An 18,579-nucleotide genomic window follows, 5' to 3' on the forward strand; every position below is an offset into this window, starting at 1 on the left:
GGCGGCGAGGGCGCGGCGCGGGAGGCGGGCGGCGCGCCGGGTCCGCGGGCGCCGTGGCCGCGCCGGGAGATGTGTGTTAGTAGGTCAGTTCCGAGCGCCGCGCTACGTCGCCGCCCGCCAGCCTCGCGGTGACGGGCGGCCGCGGCCCCAATCGCCGCGCCCGCACCCGCCCCCGGCCCGCCACCAATGGCCGCGGCCGGCGGGGGCGGGCTCTCCTCGGCCCCGCCCCCAGGCCCGCCCCCCTTCCCCCGCCCGCTCCGCTCTCCCCCACCCCTCCCCGCCGCGCCGCCGGCCGCCCGCGTCCCTCCCCGGCCGCGGCCAGCGCCGCCGCCCGAGCGCCGCGAGGATCCGAGCCCCGCGCCCCGCGCCCGCCTCTACGGTTGCGCAACGGCCGGCACCGCCGCCGCTACCGGGGCGAGCTGGGGAGGGGCCCGAAACCCCCGCCCCTCCACCCTTGCCGTCCAGCTCTCCCACCGCTGCCTTCGCCCTCCGGTCGCCGCGGTGCCTCCGGGAGCCCGGAGATCCGCGCTCACTCACAGGCGCTTTTTGTCTCCCCGAGCACGCAGCGGCGGGGCTACCTGTTGCCGACCGAGTACCCGGCCGAGGGCCGCGGCGACCCGGGCGTGGCACGGACCTCCGCCTGCCCCTCCCCGCACCCTCGCGGGAGGACCCCTCCTCCTTGGGGTGGGCGAAGGGGGGGAATGGGAGGGGGCGCTGGCGAGCTGCCAGCACTCGGGGCGGGCAGCCGTGGGGAGGAGGACTGGCTGCCGGTTGGAGCCCCGCGGTGCTGCGTAGGCAGCGATTACAATGCCCCCGCGCGTCTCCCCGGGGAGCGCGACGGCCGGGAGCGGGGAGAGAAAGCGCAACACACAAACACCGCCCCCTGCACAATTAGGGCGAAGATGACGGATGCGAAGCTGTTGCGTAATAGGACTGGGAAACGAGGCTCGCCGAGGTCCAGCTGCCCCGGCCACGCCGAGAGGTGGCCGCCGCGGGTGCGCCCGGCTGGTACGCCCGCTGGCGCGCGCTGCCGGGCCTGGACGCGACCGCGCGGGTCTCTTCCGGTGATCTCGCAGCTAGCGGCTCCTTAGTGTCATTTCTGCCCCTAATTGGATGCGGTTGTCTTCTCGCCTAAGTGCCCGGGCTACGTAAGGGACGTAAAGAAACGGGAGAAACGGCCCCTCGCGGCGCGTTCCGCAGGCACCGCGCGCTGAAGGCTGTAAAGGCACGTGGCACGCCCGGAGCGTTCGCGGGATGAGAGCGAGCCGGCGAGTGCGCCGGGGCGAAGGGAGCCATATTCCTCACAGTGACGCACAGCCCTGCCCAAACAGGGCATGTGGCAGGTGGAGAAGGACCTCCTGCTCTGCTGGGACTATGCAGGAGCTTGACTGAGTGCCGTCTGTGACTTTCCATTCTTTTCCCTAGGATACATTTTTTTTTTTAAGAAAAAAAATTTGAACCAAGCCCCGAAGTAAAGAGAAGAGTAAACTGAACCCCCAGCTACCATCACCGCTGCCCGTCATCAATAGAAAATCTGCTACGTGTCTCTTTCTGTCTTCCCCGTCCTCATATTACACAGTAGTAATAAGCACCCAAAGAGTGATGTTTAAAAATGTTTATCACTTAGCACCTGGTTTTGGGAAAGCCTCACACTTCAAAGTGTTCTTCAAGGACAATGCTGTGGTTCAGAACACAATTCATCTGGTAAAGTGTAGATTTACCAACAAGGCCCTGACAATTTAGGCATGCAATATGGGTTTTAATATCTTCCCCAAATCCACTGTCCCGGGCTCTCAGCAGTTCAAGAAGCACATCTGTCTATGGCTTTTGAGTCTGTCCCTTCTACTAGATATTTATTCCAAGGAGTTGACTCTGTTGGTGAAAATAAGTCTTGATTTTGGTTTATAATTTCCACTTATCTCATTTTTTACTACTATGTTTTCTTTTTCCAAACTCTCACAATGCCCATTATAGCTTGAAAACCTCCCTTAGACGAAATTAAAATGATATCCGTAAGTCAGTTACCTTTTCAGGGTTAGAAATGCATCTAATTCCTAGAAATCCAGAGCCACAGAACTCCCCTACCCCACACCTACATGTTCTCCATATTGTTCTGCTTTTTGAATTATTTTATAGAATTCCAAAGCTGTTGTAGAATGAGTAGTGAATGGTTTTATAGAAGGACAACTTGCAATTGAAGAAAAGTAGGTAACATGCTTAGAGTCACCCCAGACAATGATAGTGGTGGGGGGGGGGGCAGTTCTCTGAACTTGGAAACTGGTTCTTTATGCTGAATTTTGAAACCTGATGCTCCTTTCATTACTTGGAGGGGGGGGGGGATTCTAGATTGTGCCTGTATCATATCTGTGCATCATTTTTTGTCGCCATCCTACTTAGAAATCGGATGAAGTACAAGAGATGTCTATGATACCAGCTTAGAAAATAACTCTTTAGCTCCTCCTGGTGATTGGGAAACCACTGAGCAATACAATGAAGGCTCTGTCCCCATCACCCAAGAGGCGGTGTGTCTGATAGTATGTGCTAGAACATTCACAGAATAGGCAAGCACTTGCAGATTAACACAAGTCAATGGAGCATAAAACCTGAGACATTGGAAACAAATTACTCAGGGTGGGGAGGCTTCTAGGAAGACATCAGCATGTGCCTGACCTAGAGCAGGGCTGTGACCAGGTCCCTGAGAGGAGGAGGAAGAGGGTTCTGGTTGAAGTATGAACTCAAAACTTCCTTACTCTCAGCCCCTGTCAGTGCATGGGGTGGAGGATGCCAGGGAAGAGGAGGCACAGACTCTGATTGGGACTACGGGCAGAAGACCGTCGGTCCCATTCAGCTACATCTGATTACACTCCCAATATACTTTCTGGTTAAGCAAATATGAGGAGAGCAGAATGACTACAAGTGTGGCCTCGCCTTCCTGAGTTGGGGAGCGCCTTACAACCGCAGAACATTTCAAGCTGGAAGATTCCTGAGAGGCCATCTGTCTCCAGAGGTCTTTCCTTGGGGCCTCATCAGGCAGAGGTAGCTACAATCTTGGATTCATAGCGAGAACTCAGGTTAGCTGCATTGGACTGTGGCCGCCGGAGAGCCGCACACCCTGCTTCAGCCCTCATGGGTTGTTGCAGCATGGGACAGAGTTCCAGTGGCCCCAGGCTCCAGTTTTTTAAAAGAGAGTAGACATCAAAAAAAAAACAATTTTTTTTTTTTTTGTAAGATATCCTGATTTTTCTGTGTTGGCAAACAATTGGTTAAAAAAGAAGAGACCCCGCAGCTTGGCGAGCTGGACGCTGGGCAGGCTGTGCCCCCTGACGGAGAATTCTACAGAGATGCCCCGCGTTGGGGGGAGGGGTGGAGGAGCCATCGCAGGGCGGAAGGCAGGCTCCCAGCCTGACCCAGCTTGGACAGCTCCACCTTACCTGTTCTAGGTCGTGGCTTCTGGATTTCTTTGTAGGAAACCATCCACACTTGGAAAGCCTTTGGCCACCGCTAGGGCCCAGAGCCAGGCTCAGGGCTCTTGAGGCCAGGACCGCAGTCTTCCCAGTGCACTGTGCTAATGCAGGGTCCGGTGTCCATCCTGTAAACTTCACGAACACAAGGTGAAACAATTTCTAGGAATTCAGAGGTTGTAGTTTTGTTTTGTTTTTCAGGGTAGGCTTTAAACAGTGAGCTAGTGTAGGAGCGACTGCCGTGGCTTCTCACCCACAGGAGGCCTGCCCACACCCGTCAGTATGCGATTTATGCTGGTATTTTGCTTTGACCTAATGAGTCATTGAATGTTTAGGCAGAAACTTCCTGGAATGGGTATTTCTTTCTTTCATGCTTGCTCTTTGTTTTATTTGTACACTTTATGCCATTTCCAGTCATTAGGCTTGCTCCTGTCCTTCCCTGGACCTTCCTCTTTCCACCTTCTACTTGTGTTGACCTTTATTCTTCTTTTGTGCTTTCTTCTCCGATTTATTTGATGTATTCTTCTTCTTCTTCCTTTTCTTTTTTTTTTTTAGCTTGTAAGGAGGGGTGGGGGAAATGTGGGGGAGGTGGCAGGGAGGGGGCAGAGAGGGAGAAGGAGAGGGAGAGAATCTTAAGCAGGCTCCACGCTGAGTGCATAGCCCATCTTGGGGCTTGATCCCACGACCCTGAGATCATGACCTGAGCCAATCAAGAGTGGGACACTTAACCAACTGAGCCACCCAGGCCTCTCTTATTCGATTCATTCTTAGTTTTTCCTTTGGCCTTTCCCCAGTCATCAAATCCTTACTAGTCCTCTGGATTCCCTCCTCTACCAAGTTTCCACCACCCCTTCTTGCCCCCCGCCTAGCCCAGCCACAACCCAGACATTGTGAGGGTTTAGAATTTCCACTCTGCCTTCCCCAACCTCTGCCACATGGTTCCAACCACAGGAGTTCCATTAGCATGCTCGGCCTTATTATTCAAAAACTAGTTTTTGTGGGAAATTGGGTAATAGAAGATGGTCAAATAAACTCCCCATAGAAGCACAGGCTTTAAAGTATGAGAAGTTGAAATGTTTCGTATTAAATGCCTCTTGCTCAAGCTAAGAAAGAAATTAGATCTCTACACCGACTACATGATTTCCCCAGACAAAAGCATCTGATGGCCTGAATACATTTCAAAGCATTTCCAAAAGATCCAGGAAAAGACCAGAAAGAGGTGGTTTTGCAAAAGAGGAGATGTTGCAAGTACAGCATTACAAAAACTGAAATGTGTCTTTAAACTTGGCCACGCAGACGGCACACATTTCAGTTAGCATTTGTGTGCCTTCAGATTAAATGGCATATGTGAGTAAAGGTGTCAAAATAAAGGAAACTCACAGAAAAGGCAGGTGAGGAGCAGGGGAATACACCAAAAATGGTCAAGACTTGGGAAGCGGCTAATTGCATTCATTGCAAAATCCTCAGTGATGGGGTAAGTGCTGTGGCAGCAGTTGGCCGGCGACAGGACCCGGCAGGGTCACAAGAGTGTGACATATAAAATTGTGAAATGTGTTCTAACAAAAAAACATCTTACTAAGAATCAGAGGTGACACATCCACCCTGCAATGCAGCTCCAGTCACAGAGGCAAACCTTGTCTAAACACTTCTGTGAAGTCAAGCCCAGGGTATCCACTGGAAAGAGCCAGGGCTACAACTCAGGAGGCCAGGGTTCTCACACATTCCTGACACCAGACGCACGAAGGGAGTCATTTCATCTCTCTGACCCTCGTTTCTTCCTCCAAGAGCTGATGGAGTTGAACCAGACTCCGCAACATCCCTTCCAGCCTTGCAGTAGGGTGATTCTCGAGAACGAGCCGCGAGCGCAAGATGCAGAAAGGGAAAGCTGCACATGTAGCATCTACAAAGAAGCAGATCCTGGTTCATGCTGGCTCACCCCTAAACCTTCACTTGCCTAATTGCAACATGCACAAGAGGAAATTACTGTGAAATGCACACGGACGGACTTAGAGACAAAAAGCTTCTTCTGTAGGTGTGGTTTGTTTCAGCAAGAGATTCAAATGAATGCTATCAGTTTGGTAAAGGCCCTTAGAAGCCCGGAAATTGGGTGCTTGACCACATTTCTGGTCTTCTGAGAAACTTCCAGTTTAATAGACTCTGAGCAACCGAGCAGAAGTGCTTCAGACTTTTGTGCAGCTCCTGCATGTGATGATCTTCCCGAGCAGGGCGCCCACGTCTGTAGAGGGTTGCCGCGTGGGTATGCTGTCCAGATGACGGCAGAGCAGGCCCTCAGGGGGTCGTCACCCGGCAGATGGGCAGAGAGCCCAGCGGGGAGGAGCGGACAGTGGTGGGTCCGCATCCCAGCCTCGCTGCCCACGAGCTGTGTGGACAGGGCAAGTCACCTTCCCTAACTTCTCTCTCTCTTGGTTTCCCCTTCCGGCAACTGTTGATAATAACAACGTCAACGTCAACAAGTTGTTCCAAGGTGAAAATGAGCTAGGATCTACTAACTGCTTCGGAAAGTACCTGACCTGGGATGGTGACACGCGTTAAGTATTGTTATTAACCCAACACAAGATCAACCCACATCAGGGAAACCGTATCATTCACCAGAAGAGCGGGTGTACGTGTGCATCGCTGTGCATGTGCACGAGTGTGCGTCCCTATTAAGTGATGTGGACAATGAATTGCATTACCAGAGTCGGTCCTTCATTCAGTGCAGTTGAACCAGTGAGAGCTTCCATCTACAATAGAGCACGCCAGATGGCACTGGGGACCAGAGTTCACTGATTGTTCCGGTTTTGGAGCATCAGGTACTGAAACATTCCCAGAAAGGTTGATCAAGGCCCCGTTCCTGCCCTGGACCATGGGTTCATTCCTTCACTCCATCCCCTGATGCGCATTTACTGACCAGGGACCAGGGACTAAGCCGTGCCCCGTGCGATCACAACGTGGAACTGTCACACAGAGTGCCAGACCATGTGCCACCAGACGCAGGCTCCACTGAAGGGAGATGGGAATTCTTCCTGAAAGAGGTGGAACTTACCAGAACTTTAAAGACGGGTGGGCATTGCACAGACAAGACACTGGTGGAGAGGATACCCAATGGAAGGACCTGCTGCCCAGACACGAAGTTGGGAGGTCAGTGATCCAGGGGGGCCTGAGGGGCCTGAGGAGCTGCCAAGCCCAGGGTATGCAAGATTCTGTGGCCGGACAACAGGTGGGAAGGCCGGCTGGGCCGCGCCTGCGAGGCCGGCGAAAGCTGCAGACAGGCACGAACACAGCTGGCTTTAGGGACGTGGCCTACAAAGTCGACACCCTGTTTCAAACATATTTCTATGCAAAATGTCACACACAAAGCGTCACTGTGGGAAAGTGGTTGAGGGCCTGGACGCCACCACTTGATGGCCCTGGGTTCTGACCCGTTCAACGGACATTTTGCTCAGAGCCATGTGCCAGAAGGAGCAAGCTGGGAGTGGTGAGCAGGATGAGCCCAGAGCCGGGAAACTGGAAACTGGTTATTCATACAGGCGGGAAGAGCTGAGGTAGCAAGGCATGGAAAGGTGGGGACATGGAGGATGACATGGTGGTCCCAGAAAAGACAGGCCTCCCCAAGCCATTGCCAGCGGACGGGAAGGTGGCAGAGACACAGAGTGAGGCCAGGTGAGCACGGTCACCTCCGTGACAAGGTGGCAACAAGGTCATATGTCCTGGGATTTTGAGCTGTGTGCCTCTGCCCCCCACTACCACCCAGGTCCCCAGATGTGCCTGCTTTTCTCTAGGGGAAGAAGCTGTGTGGCTCCTGAATGGTAAGCAATGCTCCCCAGGGAGGGGACGCCTGAGATTTATGCCTCACCAGAGCTTCCTGAGCTCATCGAGAGATGTGAGGAGGAAATCTTGGTGTGCAAAGTTGGTTTACTTGCCCAGGGCTGAAAATTCCTGAAAGAGGCCCAAACACCTAGGGCAGGAACAAAGCTGTATGCGCCGAGGATTCAGCAGCAGGCTTTCCGTGTGCCGCATGCGCACGTCCGTTCCACGCGGGGAGCTGTAGTCAGCCTGGTAACACACCACCTCCTAGACCTATGGTCACAGGTACCTCCAGGGCACTTGGACCTGCCTGTGCACGTTCACAGCATTGCACCCTCATGCCATCCCATCAAGAGGTGAGGGGTGTTGGGACCAGGAGTCAGACCCCAGCTGCCCACACTGGAAGTGAGCAGGGGAGCTCAGTGCCTCCCAGGCGGTGTCCTCCTGTGCGGTTCACACCATGTGGGGACAGCCCAGCTGGACTACGAGGCAGGAACAGAGCTTGACGGGGGCAACCCCAGCTGAGGCCCACATGCCTTTGGCCTCCAGGCATTGACCCCTTTGCTTGCAGCCATCTGTGCAGTGGTTCCCACACAGGGCTCCAGCTGCCCCCTGACCATGCCACACAGGACCTTTTTCCTAACGTACAAGAAGGTAACCTCTTCCCTGATGAAAGCAGCCAGCCCAAGTCCCAGTGTGCACTCCTCCGGAATTGCCAGGGCCTCAGCTACCCCGGGTCCCCCACCCCCTGCTTGCCAGTGGTGGGGAAAGGCCCTGTCCAAGGCACCTTCCCCTCTCCCACCCCACCAGCCATCTCAAGTGCTTTCCTGTGTGGGTGGCCTCTTCCCCGTTTCCTCCCTGCACCAGGACAGACCCAGCAGATGGGACAGACACCCCAGTGCCTCCATCACTGAGAAACTCAGACTGGCGCAGAAGGTGGGGGGCCTGCCCTTCCCCAAGGCTGCCCGTGGGGGGGTAACACGGACCTCCAAGTGCAGGGGAGATGGTGCACTGCAAGGTGGACTCTGAGCAGGTTGAGGTGGGAGCTGGGCAAATCGCCGTGCTTAGCTGCACGGTGCTCCCTGTCACTGAGCAGAGTTCCGTTTGCTTGGGGAGCTGTAGTCAGCCTGGTAACACACCACCTCCTAGACGTTCCCAACCTCTCTACCTGCCTTTCCCTTCCCCTCATCTCACAGTTCTGGAATTGTCCCTCCCAAGAAAGTCTCAGCACACGAGTTTTGACTCGGGCTCCAATTTCTAGAAATCCCAGAGAGCCCGCTTTTTTCTTTCTTCTAGAATCTGTAGAAGATGTAAAATGCAGGGGCGCCTGGGTGGTTCAGTCGGTGAAGCATCTGCCTTCAGCTCAGGTCATGATCTCAGGGTCCTGGGATCAAGTCCTGCATTGGACTCTTCTCAGCGGGGAGCCTGCTTCTCCCTCTCCCTCTGTGCTCTCTCTCTCTCTCTTTCTCAAATAGATAAATAAAATAAAATCTTAAAAAAAAGGGAGTTACTTGTTACTTGTTTTTACCATTAACTATTTGAAGAGCATTCTTTTCCAGGACAAATTTAATCATTTACTTAACAGCAACACAATAAAGCCTTCATATTTAAATAGGAAAACAAACAAGAATACCCATTATTTTTGACATCAAAACTGAGAAATGAGGAAGGAAAAAAAAAGAATTATCATTATGACAGGGAAGATATGACCCAATACGTTCGTTTGCCTAAAGTAGGCAGGAAAACACGAGAATTCAGCGGTGTAGCTTGACAAAATGTCAGCATTTAAAAATGGTCTTTCCTGCCTATGGGAGGCAGGTGTCACGGAGTGGCTGCAAGCTTGCGCTCACCACCAGCTGCTGCGTGACCACGGCTTGTTGCCCAAACTCCTGGTGCTCCTGCTTCCTCAAGTGTGAACTTGGGGTGCTGATCTCGCTGCCCTCAGAGATTCTGGAGAGTCACTGTAGTTTGACTCCCTCAGCACCTAATCCCAGGCCTATCCTTCCAGACTCCCTGTTCTTTGGGGTTTTTGCAAGCACCACACACTTTTAGAGACTTCCTTGGAGCTGGAGTGGCTGTTTGACATAGTTCTGGCCAGAGAGATGGACGAAGTCACAGATGTCTCCTGCTTTCCTTTCCTCCTGCCTTAAAAATGGAGGTAATGCTGGAACTGTGGCCCCCATCTGGCAGGGAGGAAAAGGGCCAATGTCAGCAACCTCTTACCGCGTCTCTGAGCTTCTCAAATGTGTGAGAAACAAATCCCGATTTGTTTAAGCTATGGTTAGGTGGGTAATTGGTGACCTACAGATTTTCATTTGTGTCCGAATAATATGTAAAGCATAACATAAAAAACATTTCTCATGCCTGAAGATGCTTAATAAATGCCAGCTCTAGTTACTTTATTTTAACATATTATATTTAAATATATTTAAGATACAATTGGGAAAAGTGTGTGATTCATAATAAAAAACTGGTAAATAATTCATACTACATCGAGCAAAAAAGTGCAAGCTGATCTGTGTAAAGAAAACTATTAAATACTGAATAACGGCATAAAAGGAGACATATAATTGAAGAGATTGAACACATTGCTGGTTTAAAAGAGTCAATATTGGGGCAGTTAAGCATCCGACTCTTGGTTTGGGCTCAGGTCATCTTGCAGCTGTAGGATTGAGCCCCACGTTGGGATCTGTGCTCAGTGCAGAATCTGCTTCACCTTCTCTCTCCCTCTCTCTCTCCCTCTCACTCACTCTCTCGCAAGTAAATAAATAAAAATCTTAAAAAAAGAGTCAATATTATAACGATGACAGTTATCCCCAAATTAACCAATAAGAATAATCCCACTCAGTCAAAATTCCAATGAGTAATTTGAGGAACTTGAAAGTTAATTCTTGTTTTCAATTGGAAGAATAAATATTCCAAAATCACTGAATTGGCTTTGAAAAAAAATAAATAAACGTGGTGAATTTATTAATTAAAACAATGTGGCATCACTGAAAGACAAATTGATCAATGTAATGGAATTGAAATTCTAGAAATAGACTCACCTATAAACATAAAACTGTATATGATAAATACGATCATTTAAACTGAAGAGTGTATCAGTCAGGGATGAGTGCAGGAAATAGAAGTTGCTCTGGGTACTTCAGATGCTTAAAACACCACTGGAAGCCCTACAGGAGCATATTCTAGGTTGGATGTCCTGGGATGACTCAGCATAAATTGAGCTGATTCAACAGAGAGCCTTTGGAGCTAACTTAGACATTGTTGCTGAAGTCATGCCAGAAACAAGCAACCATTTGAGAAACAAGAAGCAACTGCTTCTCACATTCAGGAAACTGGACCATGGTGTCCAAAGCTGTGGTTGGGGAACTGGAAGTCACATTAAAAAGCTGTCCCTATCACCACTGCTTCTTGATTCCCAGGAAGCTGGAGGATGGACACTGGAGTACCATGCAAGGAAGCTTCATGTTTCCTGAGTTCCTTGCCAACTTGGCAACATTCAAGAGACTTGGGAAGATGGCTCACTCCTGCCTTCCAAAATCTCTTACAAGTGCATCTAAATGATGGAAGATAATTTACTCCCAGAACCTCAGCTTCAGGGGAGTCTAGAAAATGTTTTCTCTTGCTTTCCAATTTTGCCAAGTAGAAGCCTGATAAAATGGAAGTTGAGAGAATTGATCCAAAGTACCTACTCATAATGAAAGAGTATCATATTGGGATCATTGGTCAGATCCTCACCTCATTCCAAACATAAAAGTATTCCCACGTGATTAAAGATTTAAGTGTTGAAATTACACATAAAATTACTCAAAAACATGTGGGAGAACAGATCTATAATCTTGGGGCTAGGGTGTAACATGAAACCCAGAGGCTATAAAAGAAAAGATAAGCATATTTAATTGAGTAAAAATCAAGTAGCTTTGGTTTGATAACGGATATGATAAACCAGATTCAAAGACAAAAAGTTAGGGGTGCATGGGTGATGCAGTCCGTTAAGCTTCTCACTCTTGGTTTCGGCTCAGGTCGTCAAGCCGTGTCAGGCTCTTCACTCAGCGTGGAGTCTGCTTGAGATTCTCTCTCCCTCTCCCTCTGCCCCTCCTGCTTGTGCTCTCTCTCTTAAAATAAAATAAATAAATCTTTAAAACAAACAAACAAACAAAAAACCAAAGACAGAAAGTTACGGAAAATATCTATAATTTTTATTCTAGATAAAGGGTTAATATTTCTAATATGTAAGAGTTCTTACAAATCCACAGAAAAAGATCAACAGCCAATAGTAAAATAGGAAAGGACAGGAATAACTAATTTTTGGAAAAACTCAAATGCAGATGACTTTGAAGCATATGGAAACATGAGTAACTTCATTAATAATGAATACATGAAATTACAATGAGAATTTTTTACTTATCCAACTGGCAACCATGGTGAGTGATAATATCCATTGTTGGCAGGAGTGATATGGAAATCGAGTGCAAATGGATGCAAACTTTAAAAGTGAATCTGGCAGTATGCGTCTGATGTTAAAATGCCCCCACCTTTTAACCTGCAATACACTTTCTAGAATCTGTCTCACACAACTAGCAATACACTTCTCAGAACCCGTCCCACAGAAATAATCACATAAGTGAGCAAAGACACATGCTACCAGGATTTTGACCATAGAGTTATTTGTAGGAGGGAAAACTGGAAACAACTCTTAGCGCCCATCAAGGGGCCATCAGTTAAATAAATGATGATACATCCATACAATGGAATACTAAACAGCAATTAAAAAGAAGAAGCTCTATTTCTATTGACTTTGAAAAATGGCAATAATATGGTAAGTCGAGAGTAGATGTCCATAGGTAACACGACTCCACTTCTTTTTTTTCTTTTAAAGATTTTATTTATTTATTTGAGACAGAGAGAGGGAGAGAGCACAAGCAGGGGGAGGGGCAGAGGGAGAGGGAGAAGCAGGCTCCTGGCTGAGCAGGGAGCTCAACGCAGGGCTTGATCCCAGGACGCTGAGATCATGACCTGAGCCGAAGGCAGACGCTTCACTGAACCACCTAGGTGGTTCCACTTGTTTCTAAAGACAAAAATGTGTATTATATATGCAGCGACTCTGGAGGGGTGCACACACAATTGCTCATGGTGTTCACCCCTGGGCTATAGAAGTAGCGCTCAATGTGGGTAGAACTCCCACTTTTTACTGTGTGTACTTCTTCACGTTTCCACATCTCGAAAAGACTGGTATTTTAAAAAATGAAGATCTGTAAAGAACTAAACCCCCAATTCAGCCATTTAACATAATAAACATGGCACCGAGGTGACTGAACCCCCCTTTAAAGTCAAAAGTTGCTTAGAGCTCACTTGATAGATATGGAAATTAGGGCTCACACCTCATTGGTCCGGAGTCTAGATGGAAGGAATTGCACTATTTCCTGAGGCCATTATTTCCGAATTCTAAAACCAGAAGCAAAGAATGTTTTGGCATTTTAAAGTTGCATTACATCTTCCTCTAGAGAAGCTGCTGCTTCTGGCTGGTGGTGATTAACTTTCCTGCCAAGGTTGCCTGGTCTGCAAGACCAGCGTCTTCCAGGCAACCTTGTGGTGGGCTGTGCGCAGAATTTCTCTCCTGATTAACACCTGCAGTTACTGCTTCCAGTACTTATTATCTGCCTCTTGCCTGCCCAATCTGCGTATTATTATTTTTTTGCTTGAACTTAGTCACCTTATCTTGCTTGCTGCTGGCCTGTGCAAGCTGTCGTAATTGGCCTATTGCTGTAATTTCCTGAATACAATCATAGATGTTACATTGCTTAAAAATTTCCTTTGAGATGTTGTACTTGAACCTTTGTTTTCAACTCAGCCTCTTTTGTAAATCTATCCTTCGGTTCTTTCTTACAAATGATTCAGGGCCCAATATGCTTCAGTTAAAAATAAATCATTTATTTCAAATTTGTCAAAAGAGCTGGGGCGCCTGGGTGGCTCAGTTGTTAAGCGTCTGCCTTCGGCTCAGGTCATGATCCCGGGGTCCTGGGATCGAGCCCCTCAGCAGGCTCCCTGCTCCGCAGGGAGCCTGCTTCTCCCTCTCCCACTCCCCCTGCTTGTGTTCCTTTTCTCGCTGTGTCTCTCTCTGTCAAATAAATAAAATCTTCAAAAAAAGAAAAATAAGTAAATAAATAAATTTGTCGAAAGAGCCAAGAGTATGTGACTGAGAGCAAGCATCCAGAGGCTCTGTGCCACTTACCTGCTGTGTGGCTTTGGGCAAATCGCTTGACCTCTCTGGGTCTGTTGCTTCATATATAAGTTCTATATGAGTGCTTATTACCTTGGATAAAATAATACTATGGTAATTTTTGCTCAATTATCTGATCACTAAAGCATCAGAGCTTCATTCATTCAACAAACCTTACCTGATTAGCAGGTTACAGGGAGCCTCCTGGCTGTTGGGTGGCGGATGGATGGTAGAGGAACCCAGGTAGAGCAGGGAGGCCTCCAGCACCGGTCCCACATCTAGCCACGTCTTTCCACCTTCAGTGTCACCACCTCGGTCCCAAACCATCTTCCCCTCCACATGACACATGGAACAGAGCAAGCCAGGCTGCGTGCTCTCCGAGGAGCTTCTCTGCTTCCCATCACACTTGGGGGAGAAGCCACACTCCAACTCTGATCCGTGAGGGTCTACAAAGCCCGCTCCCTCCCATCTCTTCAACTCATCTCACACCTCTCTTCTTGTTCCCGAGGCGCCAGACACTCGAATCTTCCTTCAATTTTTTTGCTGTTACTCTCTTTCCCACCTCAGGGCCTTTGCCTGTGCTGTTTCCTCTGCCTGGAACATTCTACCTAATGTTTTGGATGGCCTCCTTCTCTTTCGTTAAGTCCAGCTTCAGTATCATCCCCAGTAAGAGAGGGGTGTGTGTCCGCCCAGCACCCATTCCTGTATCTATTTCTTGGGGAGGTAGTGCCCCAAATTTCCTCTGTGGAAGTGTCCCTCCCACACTGCATGTGGTCAACACAGGGAAGCCACACCAGTTCCAGCAAATACGAGCTATGGAAGCCTTTCTTTTCGTTTCCCCAGAGAAGAATCTTTCAGGCATCCTAGCGATGGCATGGGGATAGTGACCTGGTGACCACATGGGCAGAGCACTGAGGAATAAAAGTGACCTTGTACCCAGATTTTCAGTAGCTCCCCACTTCACCCCCACCTTCTTATTACTGATCCTGAGCCTCCCGACATCTGCACATGGAAACTGAGCCCCTTTGCACTGATCTGTCCCCTGCAGGCACCTGTGGGGCAGCCGCCTCTCTGCAAGGCCAGCTCCTCTCCTCATTCAGTTTGCAGACATCACTCACCCCTTCCCGTGTCCTGCTGGACTGACACCCTTAGAAGCCCAGCCCCCTCTTGCCGCTTCCCCAGGGTTTGAGTGAGAAGAAGAGACTCCTTAAGGAGAATGACTGTCCATCACCAAATCCAACTTCAAGCGGGTCCCTAGAAAGCACAGCCCCCTCCTCTCAGAAGAGGACTGCAACCTTTTCCTGCTTTCTTCAGACCTACCTCATGGCCCAGGAAATGACCTCATGTGCTACAGTCTCATAGAGTAAAGACTAACTCCCTTCGCTATCATCACTGCAAGGTTCCCCCAATGCACACACCTCTCTTCTGTTTCTCCATCACCATGGAGGAGGTGCCCTCTCCTGTCTGAGCCTGATAATTGTCCTTTATGAAGCTCTGGTTCAGTTCTCTTCCCTGGGACCTTGCTCTGTAGCTGGGCACCCCTCTCTCTAGCATTTGATATTAACTAGATATCGTCAGCATCTGAACTTATGGTGACCAACCACCCCAGCTTACTGGGGAATGAGGGGGTTCCCTGGACTCAGGGAACTTTCAGCACAAAAACCAGAATGAATTGGTCACCCGATCTTTCTCCTATACTTTGAACTAATCCTCCTTCAACCCCACACTGTTTCTTCATCTCCTTCCCTAAGTCTCTCCTACCCTTCACACCCCAGCTTCTTAAAGCAGGTGTTTGTGATCTGGGGGGTTGCTCACCTCCTAGTCACTTCAGTAGAAAAGGAACAGAGTCTGGTGACTGCAGGAGCAGCTTTGAGCATCTGCCTGCCATCCCTGCTGTAGGGCACTCCCCGTTCTGCGGGGTGGGGGTGGGACTCCTTTCCCTCCATTCCACTGCAAGCTGCCACCAGCCCCACCATTTCCCTGAGAGCGGTCTTGGCAGGGTCAGCCGTTCACGTCCAGGCACACATCCCATCGTCATCCCACTTGGATGTTCACTCAGTGATGCTCAACACAGGTGAGCCGTGGCTTCTGTGCCCTCATACCGTCTTAGGTCCCACCAACGTTTGCAGCTCGTGTGTAGGCTCCATCCTTCTAATGATGAAATCGCTAGGCCCTCTTCTCATTTTACACACTCACCGTGGGGAGCTCATCCTCTTGGCAGGCTCCACTTGTCCTTTCCATGCTGGTAAGCACAAGTCTATGTCTAGTTCAGATCTCTCCTGGGGACAAGACTGCCTATCCAATGGACATACCCATTTGGATGTCTCCAAGGCAACTCATGCTCAGCTCGTCCAATATGAATCTCATCATCGCTCCCGGTACCCGTCTCAGATAGTGGGGCCAGCATCTACCCAGTTGCACAAACCATTAGGTATTCTGTCATCCTTGATTCTTCCCTCACCACACCTACTGTGTCAGTGAGGATTCTTAGTTGCAAGCCAGGAAAACCAACTCTGGTTATTCTAAGTCAGAAGGATTTTACTGGAAGGATGTTCAGTAGGTCACAGAGGCTACAGCAAGACTGCCGAGCAAGAGTTCATCTTAGCAGAGCCAGAATGGATGCCTGGTCAGTGACAGAACCGGAACTGCCTCTGGGCACAGACCCTGCTGTTCGCCTCACTAGCAGTTCTCATCCCAGACCTCGGATGCTACTGCTAGAATCGCCCCGATGCCGCCATTACCAGCGTCACCAGGACGGAGTCTATGCAGTACTGGCTTATTTTTATGACTGGTTTACAACCAAGAAAGAAGGATGGGGGGAGGGGAAGCACTGCATTCGACGGACAAAGTATAGTGGCTTCATGCAGGGCACGTTGGGAGGTGAGTATCCAGCATTTTTTGCTTCAGGAGTGGGCGTAGTGGTTCTGCATCACAAGATGGTTGATTCCTCAAGCCTAAGAATGAGGTTCTGATGCCAGGTGGCCACAAAGAATAGACAGTAGCTGCTGTCCACCCATTGACTGCTTCACACACTTATACTTCTTTTTCATTAAGATTTTATTTATTTATTTATTTATTTTTAAATTTTATTTTACTTTATTTTATTACGTTATGTTAGTCACCATACAGTACATCATTAGTTTTTGATGTAGTGATCCACGATTCATTGTTTGTGTATAACACCCAGTGCTCCATGCAGAACATGCCCTCCTTAATACCCATCACCAGGCTAACCCATCCCCCCTCCCCCCTACCCTCTAGAACCCTCTGTTTCTCAGAGTCCATAGTCTCTCATGGTTCGTCTCCCCCTCCGATTCCCCCCCCTTCATTTTTCCCTTCCTTCTCCTAATGTCCTCCATTCTATTCCTTATGTTTCATAAGGAAAAAATATTTATTTATTTGAGAGAGAGAGAGAGAGAGCACGAGCAGGGGGAGGGGCAGAGGGAGAAGCAGACTCCCCGTTGAGCAGGGAGCCTGACTCAGGGTTCAATCCCTTGACCCTGAGATCATTACCTGAGCCAAAGTGAGAAGCTTAACTGACTGATCCACCCAGGCACTCCCTACACGCTTAAAAATGCTCCTGCCCAACATAATGCAACTCTCCCACATAAAACAAAGCCCATTTGTTATCTGTCCAGAACCTTATCTTTCTCTGCATGCAGCTTCAAATCCAGGATCTTATATAATGACCATTTCTGCCTTATTTCTAAAACGATCACATCTCCATATTTTGTCATGTAAGGACTATATGTCAATTATATCTCAATAAAACTCAAAGAAAAAAATTCTTCTTCATGGTGTAGAAGAAAAAAGAGAGGGATGATTTCAAACAATTTTCCTTCTACTTGAAGCAGTGAGGAAGAAAACACAGAGAACTTTTGTGGCCATAGTTTTGTAACCACCCTGTAGCTCTACTAAGCAAGTCTAGCAAGCAGTTCCTTAAATTTGTGTTCCCGTTGTCTCCTGTCATCCCTCAGCAGTCCTTTGTCCTGGGGGTTGATGCAATCACTCCTGGAAGATCGGAGCCTTTGGTGGCCCTGCCTTTACAGACTTCCAGTAACACTTACCACTGGAAAAGAGACGTCAGGAGCATCAGGGTATCCCCAAGGAGCCCCTGGGGTCCGTGCACACTCTCCACCTGACTCCCACGTGTAACACAGTCCTAATTTCCTCTTGACCATCAGTTCAGCCCCTATATCCGGCGGCACGGCCCCTCCTACATTACCTGCTCACTGAAGGTCATAAGAAACCCAACACGGCCACCTGGCAGTCTGAAACTTGCAGTTTAAAGACATGACTGCTATGTCAGCTGGCGGAAGCCTCTTCCTCTTGGGTATTAAGTCCTCTAAGTGATCAGAACACAGAGTTGTGAGGACTGAGTAGAAGACTTTGACACAGCTGATTGATAGAACAGAAGTGTCAGGCCCCTGAAAATGGTGCTACAGAAAAAACCCAACATCTCTGTGACCTTCTTGCCTGCAGCAATTGCTAAATCAGCAGGAAGATGTGCCTTACCCCTCTTGCACCATTTTTCTCTCAATTTTCATCCAAAACCCCAGTTGCAAGAGACTAGCAAATGTGGAGTTCAGCTTCTACGTGACGTGAAGGGCCACTCAAAGGGGGTTGGAATGATACCTGAGTGCCATTCTCCATGGCCCCTTCAAGACACAGCCTAATCCATCTGTGCTAGGGGGCTGGATGGCCACTCTGTTTGGCACCACTCTATTTGGTCACGGGCGAAAACAGGAGACTCAGCCGTGTCAGTAACTAGGTCTGCCTTGGTGGGATGAGGACTAGGACTTTGCCATGTCTTCGTGTATATTGTCCTGTTCTCTGACAGTGGTCAGTCAGACCCCTCAGTGAATCTTCAGCAAGTACTTTATTCCACGTGTCTGCAGCTGATAATCTAGGTCACATCTCATTTACGCATGCCAAGGGCCATCAGAACTCTCCTTAGTACTAGCTGGAGTTTTACTTCCTCAATTACGTGTTGTCCAGAAAAATCCATTCCATATTTCACTCGAGTTCCCGAGGATCTGGGACCAATTTTTATATTGTGTAGGGTACTTTGTGGCAAATAACAGAGAC

General features: G+C 49.2%; 1 protein-coding gene across 1 annotated transcript in view; it reads right to left on the reverse strand.

Moving 5' to 3' along the window:
* The window catches only part of NFIL3 (nuclear factor, interleukin 3 regulated), a 14,469-nt gene extending 13,587 nt beyond the window's left edge, over positions 1-882 (reverse strand). Inside the window, exon 1 of the mRNA XM_032427626.1 lies at positions 538-882. The gene's annotated coding sequence lies outside the window, so the exon portion shown is untranslated. The remainder of the gene's footprint in view (positions 1-537) is intronic.
* Between the last annotated feature and the right edge of the window lie 17,697 nt (positions 883-18,579).

The sequence above is a fragment of the Phoca vitulina genome, unplaced genomic scaffold (genome assembly GCF_004348235.1).
Source record: "Phoca vitulina isolate PV1807 unplaced genomic scaffold, GSC_HSeal_1.0 scaffold37, whole genome shotgun sequence".
Classification (NCBI taxonomy): domain Eukaryota; kingdom Metazoa; phylum Chordata; class Mammalia; order Carnivora; family Phocidae; genus Phoca; species Phoca vitulina.